The sequence below is a fragment of the Bradysia coprophila genome, unplaced genomic scaffold (genome assembly GCF_014529535.1).
Source record: "Bradysia coprophila strain Holo2 unplaced genomic scaffold, BU_Bcop_v1 contig_151, whole genome shotgun sequence".
In the NCBI taxonomy this organism is placed as follows: Eukaryota; Metazoa; Arthropoda; class Insecta; order Diptera; family Sciaridae; genus Bradysia; species Bradysia coprophila.
The window spans coordinates 6,875,961-6,891,657 of record NW_023503423.1 but is presented as its reverse complement, the minus strand read 5'-3'; the positions used below and the strand labels follow the sequence as shown (position 1 = coordinate 6,891,657).

At 35.4% G+C, this 15,697-nt stretch overlaps 1 protein-coding gene across 3 annotated transcripts in view; it reads left to right on the top strand.

Annotated features, from left to right (window-relative positions):
- The first annotated feature begins 6,491 nt into the window (after positions 1-6,491).
- Positions 6,492-15,697, top strand: part of LOC119074601 (transcription factor E2F4) — a 31,233-nt gene continuing 22,027 nt past the window's right edge. For 2 of the 3 annotated variants that reach the window (XR_005087211.1, XM_037180853.1), the window contains exon 1: positions 6,784-6,946. The gene's annotated coding sequence lies outside the window, so the exon portion shown is untranslated. Of the gene's footprint in view, positions 6,947-15,697 lie in introns of all 3 variants that reach the window. The other variant, XM_037180852.1, reaches the window with a different exon arrangement.

Genomic DNA, 15,697 nt, shown 5'->3' with positions numbered 1-15,697 from the left:
AAACAACATTCCGTCGGTCGTTATTGATATCAGGCAATACTGTTAGCCAGGACCTGTAGAAGCGTCTCAACACACTTTTGACATTGGAATTGGTGGAAAGACACAGTGGCGCTTCTTCATAGAGACCAATTAGACATGGTCCAGGGAAAATGGGGCGCTGGAATATGCGAACAGAAATTGCATACTACATACTTTGCCTGAAGTATCATGGGATGTTAATTCAAACCAAAAAAAAAAGAATCGCAGCACGGCCCTCCTCTAATAACACTGACATCATTTATTTACTGTATGAGGAAATTATGCAGACCGCTCGAGTCATTATCGTCAGTGTAGAAGTTGATAGTTTACTTTATTGTTACTGATAGTAAAATCGGAAAAACACGGTGGGGCTGAACCACATTATTTTGAGACTTCCGTGAACATGGGGATATTGGTTTGGAAATGATTGGAGAATGTTTTTTGAGTTGATTTGACCGCAAAATCAAAATCGTTTGGGTGGGAATGCTCGCAAAAGCTATATTTGTTGCTCAAAATGTAATCGATGGAACACTCCTGATTAAGCCGCGAATCAGAATGTTTACGAATAATGTTTAAAGGTTGTAAAATGATTTGTATGACTTTCTAACGATACCCCACTCAATGTATCGAGTCGCTAACTCGAAAACAGGCTTAATAGTTAGGACACTCATATTGAGTCTTCTTATACTTTCCATATTTTATTTGGCTTCGATAGAAGGAACGTAAATAAAACGTTTTTTAAAGACAAATTTATGAAAATGAAAACTATACTTTCTTTGATTACTCCGTTTACTCTATTTTCGAGTTGGTCGACTTCACGACAATTTTCAAGGCAACAAACTAATTTTTCTCACATGAAATACATTGAGTATCGTTAGAAAGGTATGACCTCTGACTATAAGATACAAATTAACTTCGATCAAAATATGTCCACTCACTGAACTTTTGTGACAAAATGGTTTCGAAGGGGTGCATGAAATTTCATGAAATGAAAAATTTTGTATAGGGAAGGAGCTGGTCCGATTTTACTGAATGCTGTTCTGAGCTCCCAAAAGATCCCTGAATCGATGTGCGTTTTTAGTTTTTGGGTACATTTCGGAAAAACTTCTTTTTTGCTGAGGAGGGGCGTGGGGGACACTAAATATCTTAAAATTAAGTTTTTATCGTCTAATTACCTGTGAAATGGGTTTCAGTTGAATGGTAGAGACTTATTTGAGTCATACAAATCATTTTACAACCTTAAAACTTTATTCTAAAACATTCTGATTCGCGGCTTAATCAGGAATGTTCCATCGATTACATTTTGAGCAACAAATATAGCTTTTGCGAGCATTCCCACCCAAACGATTTTGATTTTGCGGTCAAATCACTCAAAAAACATTCTCCAATCATTTCCAAGCCAATATCCCCATGTTCACGGAAGTCTCAAAATAATGTGGTTCAGCCCCACCGTGAAAAGGATGTAGAACACAGTTGGAAAAATACACCACACAAGAAACACTATAATGATAACAAGAATCGTCAAGACTCAAGACACTTTACTTGGTGATCTAATGACACTTTTTATTTCATATCACTGGGCAAGGGGGGAAACTACTCGGATAATTGATTACATACCCTCGAAGGAATTACCGGAACATCCGGTAATTAATAGGAATTGAAGGAAATACTAGAAATTGAAGGAATTACAAGGAATTGACTGGAAAGACGATAAATATGATGAACGAAAGATCTAATCGAATGCAAAAAAAACCTAATCTTCTCACGAGATGCAGTTTTCCGGTCTTGGCTATTCGGTTTGTAAAATACAGTTTCTAGTATTTCCTTCAATTCTTAATAATTACCGGATACTATGGCAGCTACGAAACTGCAGTAATTTGGACGTTTTCGTTCGTTTTCGAAGGTAATATTAGAAAATTTTCGGATTATCGGAAAGTAGACAATGAATTGGATAATAAGATAAAATATCGTCCTTATTAGAAATTAATAGGAATTAAAGGGCAAATACGCCAAAATGGAATAGCCAAGCTTAAACTTAACCACAGACAAATGTGAATAGGCAGTCAGTTCTAACAGCTGCAATTCAGCAAATAAGTGAAACAAAGACGAAAATCGACGATTTGGAAAACCAGTCTTTGAAGCTTAATTGGAATTCCTGTTTTTTCTTTCATGTATCTCAAAAAAAATGTCAGCAATAATGACCACGATTGCGTTAGCTTTCAAAGAAAATAGATTTGGTTGTAGCAGTTTGACTAGTTATGAGCAAACTGAGCAGTTTATGGAAATTTCGTTATCCGCTCACTTTTCGCAGAGCTGGTATTCAAACGAATACAACCAAAACTAAGTTTTATTTAAAGTTAACACATTCGTAGTCGCTATTGCGGTCGTACATTTTCCAAAAAAGATTCTGATAAAAAGATATCAACAAAATGAAATACGAGACACGCAAATTTTGGCTGCAATTTTAGCTAAGCATCGATGCCTCTTTAAGAAAGAAAAACTTTCTCGGGGTATTTGTTCAATGCTGTTCAATCAGATATGATCAAGGGTAATATTTGGTAAGAGCTTGCTTAAAGTCTAAGACGCATGTCTCAATTTTTTACTCTTTCTTACAAATAAATTTTCATCTACAAACTTATTTAAAAAATAACAACAATCAAAAATGGGACGTTACTGTTTAATAATTATTCCCCTAGCCCAACCAGTCGCGGAGAAATAGCAACTCAAAGTCAAAATTACACCATTTCCGAAAAGTGTCGATTCCTTTACGAATGCGCCCAGACAGCGAATGGCGATAAATTTATTGTATCTTTATCATCTCAATGTGTTCGTAGGACATCGAAATTCAGACACTTCCCTGCTTACGCCAAAATGTGAGATGTGGACGCCACATAAATAGGAATAATTTAGAAATTTTAATTTTAGAAACGAATGAAAAATGGATTTTTTGATCTCTAACCTGAGTCCAAAGATTCGTTTAGTCTTTTCCTGTTTCCTAATCGTTTTTCTACGAAAAATCATGGGCCACCTGAAATGCTCTCTGTAATGCGTGCTGTTGGAGTCACGCCATCATATCGTATAATTCGGAGAAACATCATTGATACTGGGCTAAATACAAAAAAAAGTTTTTCGACACTATTACTATTAGCAGTGTAACGTCAAACTGATACTGCAGCGATGATCGAATAAATGCTCCTAGGAAGACCAACTTTTGGGGAATATTTAATGGTAATGTTTTATAATGAATATAATTAATCAGTAAGGCCATAACAACAATTTTCAATTTCGGTAAGGACGAAATAAGGCTCCGATCAGGTTGACGTGAACCTGATCTTTACCTCCACCGATATATAAGTATTCAGGTTCAACTTTACTTCCCTTTAACAATGCTTAGGAACCGCGCAGAAATCCGGTCCTCACTTTTCGCAGATTTTTAGATCCCTTTCCTAAACAGCCTCGATGAAGCGAGGCTGTTTACCTTTCCTATAAGTCACACTTTTGTCGCATTCCCTCCCATCGTCAAATAAGTAAGGATTTGAGGACGGTCCCATTAAACTAAAGAATATGCTGCTTGTGAACTTACTCAACGCATCCCATTTTTAACATATTTATCTTGCCTTGCTACACTATTAGCCTTATTACATTATTCATATCCTTGAGTTACTTTAATCCCCATAACGATTAGTAAAATTCAATCAACCACAAACTATTATAAACAAGGCTCTAAACTTAACCTAGGACCTTGAGATTATTATGTCAACATCAATTAGAAATCTGCAAACTTCAAGAAAGTTTTTGACTATTTTCATTCTCTAGATTAGTTCAATTACTTGCTTGCCATTTCCATAAAAAGTCATCTCTATTGATGAATTCTCCTTTTTCTTTTTTAGTACAAAGATTTACGAAAAAATATTTAATAAAAAAACTCTAAACATTTCACAAGAATTGTTTCTGACGGAGGGCAACATCTGTTGTAGAGTTAATTATATTCAGCTACGTGATGAAGATTGAAACTAACCACTCCCAAATGGCATGATTTCCTATCAGCCTTAATTGAAGCACTAAGAGCAAAACAATAAAAATAATAAAAGTTCTGACAATCCATTTCTCATTGTCGGAATATTGACGAAATTATATTGATCGAAGCCTTTCCAGTTGAATTTCTTCTCTATATCAAAAAAAAATCCGCCAAAATTTATAATCCCAGTTGTAAAATCTAGTAGGTTTTTGATGATTATTAAGAGGTTTTGTCTGTTGTATAAAAAAGTGTTGCACATTCGATTATATTGTTCTATGATCGTCGTTAGTCGAAATTACCCTCATTTGAGCTGGCATCCTATTCCAAAAGCCACGCACAATTGTATAGGGTAGGCGTACCATTACTAGGACATGTATGAGTTAGTTTCTGAAATTGTTTGTTTTGTGTCTTAGTCGGTATTTGAATAAAACGTGTGGGAGTTTATGAACAAACAGATTAAGACTCCTCTGGATATATCAACTCAGAAGAACACGAACATTGGACAATCCACCGAACCATTCAAATAATGCTCGCTTCGTGAGTGACCTCACCTCATGAGTAATAACGAAGTAAAAGACAAAAACTGCAATCAATTGTTACTAATTTCAATAGGGAATGTAAACGGCAACTAATGAACTACAAAAGGGTTGCCTTACCTCGTTATTAGTTGCATTGCCTGCGCGATGCGAAAATTGATCATCACATTATGGGTTATTAAATATTGCAATTCACGCCGTAAGTGTGCCTAAAATTTGAATTTTAAGTGGACGATTCGATAAAAAAGTGAACCGACATAGTACATTTCGTACCTAGGACTAAAAATCTTTTTTAGCGTGTGAGAAGTTTCGAATACGCTAAAAAAGACTTTTAGTCCGTGGTACGAATAGTATTTTTCATATTGGTCGGAACAAAAAGTGCTACGAAGTCGGACTTTTTTGGTCATAGGTATGAAAAATACATTTCAACGCTTCATTAAATGAAAATAACGCTACGTTAGAAAGACCTACGTACTTTCCATTTTCAATTTCGACCGCACTTACGGCGTGAATAAGCAGTTTGCCCCAAATTGATTAGATTACATGAAGAATATTTTCGGTAAATTCATTTTGAATAATTAATTTTTACATTTTTTACATGGGGGCAAGTAATAAATCAGAATACATTCCATGCTGCTACATATGTGATTCATTACTACTCGCAAACTCACTCTTTTGTTTCTGACCAGACTGTTTCGGTGATGGTACATGTATACTTCGTCTTCGGTTCGGATATAAAGATTCGACTATTGTTACTTTTCGTTTGTCAAAAAATTGTTACTCTCAAGTAATGACTTACTTTCACAGCATCCAATGTAATCTATTATTATTATTATTATTACCACACCCCCGGGAAATGAGTCATTGACATGAGCGTTAAAACGCTCATTAACCGTGGCTTACTTAGTAATAGTACATTTTATACCAATGGGACAAATGACAATGAATGTACAACCAGGTATGGTCTGTTCATACAAACCAGAGGACATGGCAATTTCATATAAAAAAAACTCACCTCTCATAAGAGGTGAGTTTGTTTATATGATATCGCTATGTCCTTCGCTCCATACAAAGTTTGACATTCGACCTTACCTTGTGTTGACGTTCATTGACAAATGATGCATGTGTGAAATTTGCCGATCGAGGCGTAGACGAGGTCGGTAAACACACAAGAAGTACATCATTTACCCCATTGCCAAGTAAGATATTTTATTCAAAAACTTGAGGTAAAGTTCTGGCTCCGTGCAGTAAAGTTAACTTTACCTCACGTTTTTGAATAAAATATTTTATGTTCTTCAGAACATTATCAATGAAAGTAGATAAGTAGGTATGGCCAGTCCATACAAGTCGGAGCACATACGGATTTGCATGGCGCCACCTCAAACGAACTCATTTCTAGTGGAAATTTGCACTAGAAATGAGTTCGTTTGAGGTGGCGCCATGCAAATCCGTATGTGCTCCGGCTAGAACAAATTTGAACGTTTGGCCATACCTATCTATTTACTTTCATTGAACATTATACCTATACCTTGTGTGATTGCAGCTTGCTGCTCTTGCCGTCGGCTCGGGATGGAACCTTCACTCCTAGCAAAATAAAAAGTTCAAGGACACAATGCACTATTACCGGAAATGTACATAAAGAAAGTGTTTCCGTCAAAAATAATTTTTTAAATTTGGTAAATCAACAGCCAATGGTATTGTATGAACATCTCACTTATGTGTGAATTAATTAGCATTGCATAAGTGAATAATTCTAATACAATTCTCTCTGAATAAATAATTGTGAATATTTTGCATGTGTTTCCTGGTAAAACTACCAATTTTCCCGCATTATTATCCTCAATCGAACCCAAATCAAAAACGAAAACGTACTGTTTTCAACAGTCAGCTACTCTATACCGGCAGCAACATCTAGCACATTTTTTTATGATAAATTTTCTACCGCGCAACGAAGTTCAGTTTTTCATAGCGGTCATTTAAACCCAAAAATAAATAGTTAAAACCAGTCCGATAATCATAAATTTTATGTCCACGGAAAACTAATGGCATTTGCAACAAAACTAATTTAAAATATCAAAAATACGACACCGTTAAGTAGTCGAAAATCAATTTTAAAAAGTCGCGTCCACATCGACAAAGCAAAGCAGCTGGTTGTGGCTCTTTACGGCAGACATTTTTCCTCATCATCTTTCGTTGTATGTGCCAAGCTGTGTGCACCCCGATTTTCGGTTTTATTTTGCAACTTTTTTTTTTTGTTAAATTAAAAGGACTTCTCGTAATTGATTAAAGTGAATGATAGGCGACTGTCGGTGTTAAGTGTTTAAGGAAGCGAATGAGTTTAACAATTGGGATGAAGCAATTACTGAAATTCAATGTAAGTAAATTAAAAAGAATTAAAGATTGAAATTTAAACACGAAAATATTTTATTGTGAATGTGTGCAAGTGGAAAATCAATGGGGCCGAAAGAGGTGCTACCATTGAATGAGGTGCTCATCGATATGATATTTTGTTTCCGAAAAACGCACCCTGTTATCATATGAACCAGAAATGAATAAGACATTTTGCGTGACGCATAATATTCATATGCAGAAATTGGATTGAATAAGAAAAAGGGTGCCACCTATTTGGTGTTAAAGAGTCGCAAATTGATACGAAGTTTCAGTTTCCATTTTGTGACGAATTAACAGACGCACTTTATTTGCGATTGTTTTGAACGTTTTGAGCCAATGGAAATTTTCAGAATCTGATTGTGCATTGCATCTAGGCCGTCTGATAAATGCATTCAACTTTTATACGATGTCTTCGTGGACTAACTACCACATTTTCGAACGATGATTAACCTCTAAATATAAATCATTGGTGGATTAAGTGCCGGCACAAAAATGATTTTCATTTTGCTATTATCTAATTTGCAAGCTCATCTCTCACGGACCAACAAACTTTTGATGAAAAAAAAACTCCGATTAGACAATCAAGTATTTCGTTCAAAATAAATGACAGACCCAGCCAGGGGACACTCTTTTTTTTGCTGGTGTGACTTTCGTCTGCAAAAACCATAATTTCAGCCGGTCTATTGAAGAAATGAACGAACACATCGAAATAAAAGAATTTACGTTGCCATGTTGCGCAACTTTACATTGTGGGATTGTAGCGATTGTAGCCTGTACGCAATACACGACGTATCAATAATCATGAAATAATTGACAACGCCGAGTCGTTGAAACAGATTTTTTTCGATTTCAATCATTTCAAACTAATACGCTGTGTACAGTTCCGACATTGTGGATGCAAGTCGTTAAATTCGTTTAGATCCAAAAACTAAATCAATCATCGAGTCGAACTATTTTTACATTCTTTCTATGAAGCGATTGTGTGTAATTCTGTTGACTATGAATTTCGATGTGTCGCCCTGCTCGGTCAATGTGTATTTGATAATGTAAAAAAAAATCTAACGAATTCTCTTCTGCAATTTTCAATGGATTGGGACATTGGGACCATTCTCGATGGCTTGTTTCTGGTCTTATAGATACATTGTTTGGAAGTGGTAATATCCCACACTAAGTTGAGATATTAGAATATTGAACACTGAGCGAGACCGTCCACTTCTGAGTCACTTCGTAGTTCTACATAGAAATTCAACTTGACGAAAATTTATGGTTTTTGTCAAGTTGAACTTCTCCACAATTACCAAGTGTAACAGGGGTTGACAGTTTAGTAAATAAATTAATCTCTACGACCCTGACTCGGCCAACACGTCTACATCGCATTTCCATTCGAATTTAATTCAACAATTTAGTGTTCATTTGATGTAGCTGGTCGTGCTTGGTTGATTTCTTTCTCTTTGTCTTAATTTGTCCTTATAATTTATGGCATTGTTGTAGTTGTAACCCTCATTGATACGTTTCTCCTTAATCGTTTTCATATGCAGCAGCTGCAATAGCCACGTAATGTGTGCTTGTGGTTTTAGACTTTACTTTATGGGTCGGGTGAGAGGAAATCATCATACTAGCTATTGTCACACATAACAATTACAAGACACTGTCTGCGATCAGCAGCGACTTCATTTGTAGCAATCAATCGGAAAGATTTCAGAATGTACTCTGGTGAACGAATTAATCAAATAGTTATTACAGAATTGCAAGGTGTTTATTGTTGGAATTCCATTAATTTCCATAGAATGTCACACAACTCGTTTCGTTGTATTTACCTTCGACAAACATATATTTTTCATTGTAATTCAGTAACGAAATGAAGGAAACGAGATATGACGAGACAATGCGTTTTTCTTGACATGGAAAACAACAACAACAAAACCCGGCTTATTCATACCATGATGGGTTTGTAAATTGCTGGTCTGCACACAAAATTCCATTTTCGTTAGTACATTTTTTCGTTGCGTATGTTCATTGATACAGTGCGCTTAATGTGGTCGCACAAAGATTTTTTTTGTACTTTCGTCTTTGTAATCAGGCGTTTTGTTTAACAAATTTGATTGGAAATTGAATGAGGGGAGGTCACGATAATATAGAGAACGTTGTTGCATCGTGGACATAAACACATCGCTTAATGCCTAATTACAGGAAGGAATTTGTGCAGTTTCTTTTTCGCTCATAAACTTGAAAGACAGTCTGTTCATACCGATTCAATTATTATGCTTCAGGTGAATGCTAAAATTGGGTCGATTATTTGTCGGTTATTAAGTCAAAGTGGCTGATTTATTTTCATCTGAAGAACTTGTTGTGTTTATTGATGGCAGGACTGAAGTCGTTTATATTATTTTACTCAGGGATCAACAAAACTCCTTACTTTGTAAAAATGTAGTGATGGTTCATAAGACACGCCAGTCGATCTTATAGATCTGGGTCCATGTTTTCCCGGTGCGGCACGCTCGAAACACGAAAAATCGAAATTTTTAGTAACGGTGTCATTTCCATTCAAGGGCCTAGAACAAACTGACAAATTTAAATGAAAAATCATATATTTAAATGTGTGTGTGACAGCTTCGTGTACAGACAGTAAGGGGGACTCTTAATGTCAAAAGTAAAGGGACTCAAAATGTCAAAAGAATACTAAGGTTGACGTTTTCGTTTTAGTGGTGTGTGTGATATAATTTTTCAATGAATTTCGAGTCATAATTCCTCTAGGTAGTCTACCTCTATCTTTCCATTGGTAGAGTATCACACGGATGACTAATTGTCTCATGGACGGTATGGGGTAAAGTGCTCCCAAGGCTCGACATAAGGTTCGAAAAATTGAAAAATTTACTTCGAAAATGTAGCCCTTGAAACTTCGGTGAACTTTGACAAGAACTTGTGACTGCTGTAATGAAGTGCTATGATCATTGTCAACGAACTCCATGAACAGGCAGAGGAACAGATTTTAGTAACTGTTATTTGACCCAGGGCCTATTTTTGATTTTTTTTTTGGGAATTTTGTCCTAAATTTCCAAAAAAATTGCCAAACATTTCCGAAAACTGCAAACGTGTAAAAGCCGAGTTTTTCACCAATTCCGAATGGTTTTGGTAACTCCTGAGCTCAGCTTTGTGTTTTAGCCGGCTCTCAATTTGTTTGTTTATTGACGCTCTTATCTTTCAAAAGAATCATGCTCGACTTCATTTGAAAGCTGATAGTGTCAAGAAACAAATAAAATAATTGAGAGTCAGCTAAAACACAAGGCTGAGTTCAGGAGTTTCCTAAACCGTTTGAAATGGTGGAAAAATTCGGCTTTTGGACATTCACAGTTTTTGGAAATTTTTGGCAATTTTTTGGAAATTGTGGAAAAAATATCCAAAAAAATCCAAAAATAGGCCCTGATTTGACCTCTTATTTTACTTATGCGTCGTGGAAGCCCCTTATTTAAATTCTGTTCATTTTCCTGTCCTTGTAGTGTGTCGTTATTGTGGATTTATAATGGTCGGGGATCTCCGCTTTACATCAGTACATTTGTATGGGTCCCATCCCATATGCAGCAATTCGGTATACACATTATCTTCGCATTTAGTACTTATATTCGACAAACTCGAATTGTTCGAAAAGTTAAAGTGTACCAAAGTTCATTGCGTTTGGACAAGGGCACCCATGTCCTACTCTTTCTGTGGAAACGACACTAGTGTTGAAAAAGGCGATTTTACGTGTTTCAAGCAATCCCCGGTTTTGGAGGCTTGACAACAAGACCTCTCCAGACAATATGTAAATCAGCTGATTTTAATTTTGACTCAAAAGATGGTCCCACTACCATTCACTTGTTAAACATTTTTTAAACCGATATTTTCCATAATATTCCCTTTATATCTCCATAGCCGGAGACGTGGTGTATTGAAAATTATGTTTAAAAAAATGTGTTCAAATGATTATGTTGATATAAGTCATTAAACAATTTGATACGCACTATGTAAGGCCGTGGTAAATGCACTTACTGTGTCCTGTCTCAGATTTCTTACAGCAAAAAAAATGCAGAAAAAAATAAACGGCGAAACAAGAAATCCACACACAATACATTGTCACTCGATATACCACACACTCAGTGCAAACCATAAAAATGTGGACATGTTTTTCGATTTTTACTTGTTAAGAGTTCTGATGTAAGTTCACTGCTTCTTCATATTTTTTCCCCGTAAATTTTTCTTCTCTATTTTTGCATAAAAATATGTCTAAAATGTGCATCAGAACTGATTTTTTCTTGGTCTGTGTATGCTTCTTTGAAATATGATCGCTATGATAAATTCGTTATATCCATACACGAAACGATGTAAACAATTTGAATGCACAGTGTAACACGAATGAGTTTGCTGTTCGTGATAACATTCGAAACGAATATTTAGTCAGATTATATAAAGCCATACCACTTCAATGTATGAGGCCAGCTTTACATATGAACACGGTACGGGTTTCCTTTGAAGCTACATTTAAGTTATTGAAAGTTATTCGTCCTAAATAAATAAGATATTTTGTAGTGAAAACATCGAAACCGCCCAGAGTTTATTATTAACGTAAACAGATATGCAGCCAATACAAACTCTCGAATATTACGTGAAAATAATGACTCAAGTGTGTTACTTATATCAGGCCCGAACTAGCCTGACGAGTGATCATTCTATCTGTTCATCACTCACATTTTTTTAAAAGAATTTTTCCTGAAGTAGTTTAAGATAGCCATCCAATTCGGCTCTGATGCTGTGAACATATACATCGATTATGTGTACTGTAGAATATAAAACTGTCATTCCCGAATTAATATTTCTGTGGTCAAGTTTCCATTTCCGTACCCGAAGGATTCCTCATATCGGTTCGTTTTTGAAGACAGTCGCAATGGATCACTGTTGTGAAAATGTGTTCACCATATTAACAGAAGCTACAAATTCATGTCTTGAGTATATTGAGTCAATTCTACGAAACAATTTAACTCCATTTCCCGTCCGTAGAGACCTGCATTTTCTACCGTACCGTCTGTTTGTATTTTAATTTTAATTGCGTTTGTGACATGTACAGTAGATACTGTCAACACAAACCATTACTAAAGTGCACATGCTGAATAAAGCCATCCTTTGTCATATACAGAAAGAACACCACCGCTAAGGATAAACTTTTCAGAAGTTATCTTTCCACATGACACCACTTGTTTCGCATGAGAACATTCTCTATACAAGAGTTATAATGTGAACAGGAGCATAGTAATTCATTTCATTTATAGTAAAGATTCGGGATGACCTCTGGCTTCCAAAAGGCGCATTATCCAAGTTAGAGGGAAATTTTTGTAAAAAAAAACGGAAAATTGACGTTTTTAGGAACCGGACTACTGGAAAGAAATTAAATTTGCTATACGCGCTTGAGATAGACGAATGAATGGTGTCGCTGCAACAAAGCCAATTTTAACAGAAAAATAATTAATTTTTTACTCGGCCGATTTTAGGCAAATAAAATGCCATCGTATAGCACATTCCTCAGCATTCCGGAACAGTAATCAGTTTTTCAATCGGCTTCGGCTCTATATTTTCTTGGAGATAAGGGTTTGAAAAAAAAACGTTTGCAATCGTTTCATCATATCCTTTAAGACTCTTATCGCCAAGCCGATGTAAGGCGGATTTAAAAACTAATCACTGTTCCAGAGTCCTGAGGTCATGTGCTATCCGATGACACTTTATTTGACTAAAATCCTTCGAGCAAAAATTAATTATTTTTCTGTTGACTTTGGCTTTGTTATAGCGAAATCTTTCGAAAAATGGCGACCCGTACTCTATCAGGTAGAATTGAGAAAAATGGAGAAAAGAGAAGAGAATTGAGAATAGAGAGATTGATGCCTAATCCGTCTCCAGGTCAGCACTGGCAGAGCTGATTTTAACTACCGTATACTGACTGGGTATGAAACAAAACGTTCAAATCCTATAGGTCAGTGAAGCATTTAGCGCTTATGAATTCTATTTGATATTTTTCTATTTGAAATTACGATTCTATTCAATGAACTATGAACTCAATTTACAATTTCAGTAAATTACATTTTGGCTATTTACATTTTCTGTGAATTAACTGTAAAACGGTTGTGCTATACATTTACGGGAATGTTTATTCTTTCCACTGTTCGAACTGTGCAATAATATCCTAAACAAATTTTTACCTGTTAGTTGGATGACCTGTACAACAACATTCGTACAATCAGTACAATTTTATTTGCAAAGCGACAACAACAATTATGGAATTCAATTAAACCATAAACAAGGGAAAAAACTAGCCCAGACATTCAATTATTCTTTCGCCGGAGAATTCATTGAACTTGCATCTTCATCATCATATTGTCACACGCGTGGTATTTTGATAAAATCTTAAGCTGCGTATATGTACGTACAGTGCGTAGATTATTAATTAAGAAACCCCCATCCAGCTTGTCAGTGGATGTGTAATACCTTATTGAATAAACTCATTATTTTGCTGGAAATGAAATGTGTAGTTAAAAGTGCACAAGCGAATGTATAATGCATTCCAGAACTCGTTTCATCTTATTTAACTTCATTTTTTTCATTACATTTGCTACCTATTGGTACACAGGATTTATATTTTGCATTTCATTTGTAGCAGTACATTTCTAATAAAAACCTCTGATTAAAAATTAAAGGAAAAAAAAAACATTGAGGCTGACGATGGTGGTTAAAAAATAATGTTGATGCTATTCAAGCATAAGGCTTAGTATATAAAATCGTAGCAAAACATACCTAGATGTTATAACGATGTAAGTCCCTTTATCCGAGCTGCACATTTTCATCAAATTGATCCTTTGTTATAGGTTGTTGCATCACCAACACATATCCGCACGAAAATACACAAGAATCGTCGAATGAATGAGCATGAAAGGGAATTCTTGTTAGGTCCAATCTTGCATAAGTTTGATGTTTGTAAAAAGCGAATGCATTTTCAAATGCTATGCTATATGCTGTGTGTATATATATATATATTGTGTGTATGTTAGGTTCACCCTTATTGTGTGTGATCAGGGGTATTTCATATTTAATATAAACCGTTGTTTCTTCTATGACATTTTTCCATTGATTAATTTCTTTTAACGTTTTTATGTGTGAGTGTGCGGCGTTTTTTGTGTGCAAATGATTGCTGTTGAATCTAGTTTCAAGGTAGTGAAATGTATTATTATTACGTGGAAATTATGCCTTATGCAAGGGGAGAATTGAAAAAAGAAACTCGTCGTGTTCTATTTTGTTAAGCACCGAAGATGTGTTCATGTTTTGATATGTCGAACAAAAATCGTTGTTTGGAGTTTTATGTAACGAAATTGGTTAGTTTTAATGTTAAACAGATGGTCAAAAGTATAAAAAGTCATGTGCGGATGTTTTAAATGTAAGGAAGGACACACATGGACTTTAACTTCTTTCGTCAACGAGTCAACGCAATTATTATATAGATTTCGTTTGGGGTGAATCAACTGAAATTTATTTCGTTTTTTTATTCTTCTTTTTTTCTTGTTATTTTCTGAAACAGATGTCGTCGTCACTACGATTTCTTGTGTGTATGGAATTCTCTGTTAAATGCTTTACACTAAAGTTGTTACCGCCGGCTATTTAACATTTAAACATCAGTTTAGCTTGTACAATTCTTCGTCGATTTCATTTATAACTCTGACAATTTAACTTTTAAATGATTTAACTCAAATTGGAATTAGTTTGCTTAATTGTTGGGGAAATAGACACATCGACATCGGTTGAACTTCAACATTGTTTTTGCTGCTTGCAAATTTATAAGACGTCCTCTCAGATTTTTGATGCGACACTCATGCTGTTAAAAGCGTAAAAAAGTTTTCACAACGCAGGCGAGAAAAATTCATTTTCTCCTCTCCGCTAAAACTTCGCAAGCTGTGATGAAAAACGTTGTGTTTAGCTCGGGAAAATTGCATTTTGTCTGGTGACTTGTGGCCAAAGCGTAGCGAACACCCTCGAAATATAGTTTCCAACTTTTCTTCACTTGTTGAACAAATAACTATTTCACAATGCAGGCGAGAAAATAGTCATTTCGTGCCTTTAGCTAAAACTTCGGGAGGCTTTGTTGTGAAAAACACTGTGTTCGCCTCGGGAAAAAGTAGGAAATTTGATTTTCATGCATTGGACATAAATTTCAGAAGTTTTCTCGTAATTTAGGCTCTGACGATGAAAAGTTGTATATGCATATGTAGTTGACGGTTGATTTTAGGCACCTTCGCTTGTCGCCCTCACTTCGTTCGGGGTACAACTCACGAAATTACCATATATACGTAAATAACTATTTCTCACACTCGAAATGTAATTTCCAATTTTTTTTTCCCTCAGTGAACAAATAACTATTTCTATGAAGTTTTTCGAAGATTTTATCACACTGAGATTATTTGTTCAGGTTAAAGAGATGTATGAGTTTTTCGACATGACAAGAAATATCATACCTTATGACGTTTTTACGCTATGCCTTTTATTTTCCGTATAGTAGAACTAATTGATATTATGAATCGTAAACTTTCTCGTTCAATATTTTTTTCGCCTTGAACTTATCCATTTGCTACACCATTGGTATTCATTGGTATGTTGCCTCATGGGAGTTTTAAAAGAGAAACAAGAAGTCCACTGCACGAAATGAACTGGAAATTATTCCAGATAG